General features: G+C 42.2%; 1 long non-coding RNA gene across 1 annotated transcript; it reads left to right on the top strand.

Annotated features, from left to right (window-relative positions):
- The first annotated feature begins 341 nt into the window (after positions 1–341).
- LOC120726604 lies at positions 342–2,099 on the top strand. Its single transcript, XR_005694343.1, has 3 exons — positions 342–511; positions 588–673; positions 748–2,099. It is a non-coding gene; the product is annotated as an uncharacterized LOC120726604 (long non-coding RNA).
- Positions 2,100–2,879: the final 780 nt, after the last annotated feature.

The raw sequence follows: 2,879 nt of genomic DNA, 5'->3' as shown, positions 1-2,879 counted from the left end.
ACACAATTTGGTTCAGTTTACAATAGGGCTCATTCGCTCGGTCAGCAAGTGGCGGACTAGTACACTGGGGAGTAAAATGCCATTAAATGAAACAGAAGAAGAAGTGAACATCTGCACATGCACGGTACGGATCAGGTAGACCCGATTTGTATGGTCCGACTTTGCACATGCGCAGTAAGGATCGAGGAGTCCTGATCCGTAACTATCTTTTTATTTTTCGTTTTTGTCTACATTATATTGAAATGTTTCATTATTGCAAATGTAGCCAGATGGGCTACTCGCCTTTCTTTTTTTTCCCTCTCTCGCTCTCCTGCGCTCGTTCTCTTCGCTGCGCAACTAGGTCAATTGGGAACCCACCTGTATATTGATTGCAGGGTGGCGTTAGCCCGTATAAAGCTAAGCCGGTGTTTTTGTTGGATCATTCCTCCCGTGCATTCGGCGCAAAGCAGCAGTAAATGCTGGCACACTGCGACGGACTGATCAGCAAGAGCAGATCATATGACAGCTACAGGTATGCTCTCGCTTAGCCTCAGATTCCCTCCGAGTACTGGAATTTGTGTTAATATAGTTTTTGCGGCCTGTTGTAGCGCGGCAGTTTGTTCTATTCCGACGTTGCGGAGAGAGGTGCTCGTGTTATTCCCACCAGTGAGAGTATAGTGCCTCCAGTCCTGGGGTAAGCCATTAAAACTACTTTTATTAGCATTCATAGCTATAAGAGTCTAAGGTTACATTTATCTGTTGTTTTAGGGTTTGACTGCTGTATTCACCTCTCCGTGGCAAATCGCCCAACCTAAATCGGAAGAGTTTCACGCCTTCCCAGCCGCTGTTGTGAGGACTCCTCCTCGGTGGAGCCTGCTGTCTCGTCTTGTCTTGTCTTGCCTTGTCTCATCTTATCTTGTTTTTATTAAGTAGGCTTACCTTTTTCTGGTTCGCCTGGTTTTATTCTATTTTATTCTGGACTGTTGCTCATACCCACGCTTCTGTGATTGGGCTGAAGCGACCCTCTGCCCGAGTGTGGTGCTGGGACTTTAAATCGCCTTGGTTGCCGGTCTCAGCCGGTGGGGAGCCAGACCGGCTTGCGATTGAGAATAATTACTACCAGCACGAGTAGTAGTTTGACCCGTGGGGTATAAGCCTTCCTGCGTGTGTGTGTGTGTGATTTTCTTTTATTAAAGTGTGTTTTAGTTTTTTATGATCTGTAGAGAGCCTGACGCTCAGTGTCCTTTTATTCTTTTAACATATTTTTCTGTTTTATTTCAGTGAACGGAGGACGTGCCAGTGGCCCTGGGACCTCAGGTGGTGGGTCGTTTTCACACTTTCTTTTGTACAGCACCGGGTGGGCTGCAGTGATTTTCTTTTTGTGTGATTTTCTTTTGGTTCCATGGCTGCTGGTAAGTCCAAGTTCCATGATTGTTTTATTTTCACTTTAGGACACTGTCAACAATGACGCTACATCTTGGTTTTTAATATTTTATTTATTTTTACTATAAATAAAACTGTTTTAATATTGGAGCCAACCTGCCTCAGTGTGCATCCTTAAATCTGTGCGGCCTCATTTTATTCCTTTTATCTATTTTTCTTAAATATATTTCCTGGGGGCGAAATTCCCCTAGGTGGCGTTGTCATTTTATTATTTCCTTTTATCTAACCCCGCTGACCACTTGGTCACACAAACATTTTAAGAGATACTTATTATTGTTAACATCTTAACAGATACTCTGACCCATAACTATCGTAGAATGCTTAGAGTGGAAGTAGACTCTGTGTGCCTCCCAGAGCACTCTGGCATACACACACAGCTTAAGGTCATGAGAGAGGTTGTACCTTCTCTTACTGATTTATACTATTGGAGGACACCTACTTTGTATCTGTTTAAGTATAAGTGCCTTTTGTTTAGGTGGACCGCTGGACTCCTGGTACCAACTTTGGGGAGTCATTCACAGGGTCACATCTTGGCGCGCACACACACACACACACACACACACACACACACACGCGCCTATATGTACACACAGACAAGGTACTCTTTGTTCACATGTATGTCTGTGTAAGACGTCATGTGTTAATGAACTTATGCATAGTCATGTAACCACAATAAAGAGCAGGAAGCTGGCTGAGAGCGACTGGGGTTCAAGTGGAAGGAACGGCGCTCGTCACAGTTCTCTCCCTTGTGCACGAGATCAAACAAAGAGCTCTGCTTGGTGTCCAAAGCTTTTTGCTGTTGTAGTAGAATTGTCTCGTTCCAGCAGTGGGTCTGTGCCAGACAGACCCATCAGTAGTGTCATGAACTTTAATGTTTAACATAGGCCCCACTAATTTGACATTGCAAACCATGCCAGTCCTAATAATATAACACTGTACAGACATGACAAGATTGACATTTGACATGACATTTAATGCTTTTAACAATAATCTATCTATCTAGATATATCTCTATCTCTAGATATCTCTATCTCTAGATAGAGATATATCTAGAGATATATATATATCTTCTTTAAATCTAAATACATCCAATTAACTTGTCACGTAATTGTCGCATCAATTTCACAAGAAATATGATATTCATATTTGTTACACATATTTGGTAATATTAACTGAATACAAAATATGACAAATGCTTTAGTCAGTGAGTTAATAATCAAGGCAACAGGATGACCTGAAGGCTTTTCCATATTTTATTCAATTTAAACTTTAGAAACTGTAGATATTATGGTTTGTTTATAGATAACATTGTCATGAATCGCTGTGCGGCAGGCAGGTGTTGGACCCAAAATGCAGGACTCACAGATTTGGGGGGGGACTCAAAACACAGCTTTATTGGCTGGTCACAGAAAAACGAGCATACAAAGTAAACTAAGCTAAACTGGGAAACAATGGAC

The sequence above is a fragment of the Simochromis diagramma genome, unplaced genomic scaffold (assembly GCF_900408965.1).
Source record: "Simochromis diagramma unplaced genomic scaffold, fSimDia1.1 OVJJ01000753.1, whole genome shotgun sequence".
NCBI lineage: Eukaryota > Metazoa > Chordata > Actinopteri > Cichliformes > Cichlidae > Simochromis > Simochromis diagramma.
This window is presented reverse-complemented; position numbering and strand designations above follow the sequence as displayed.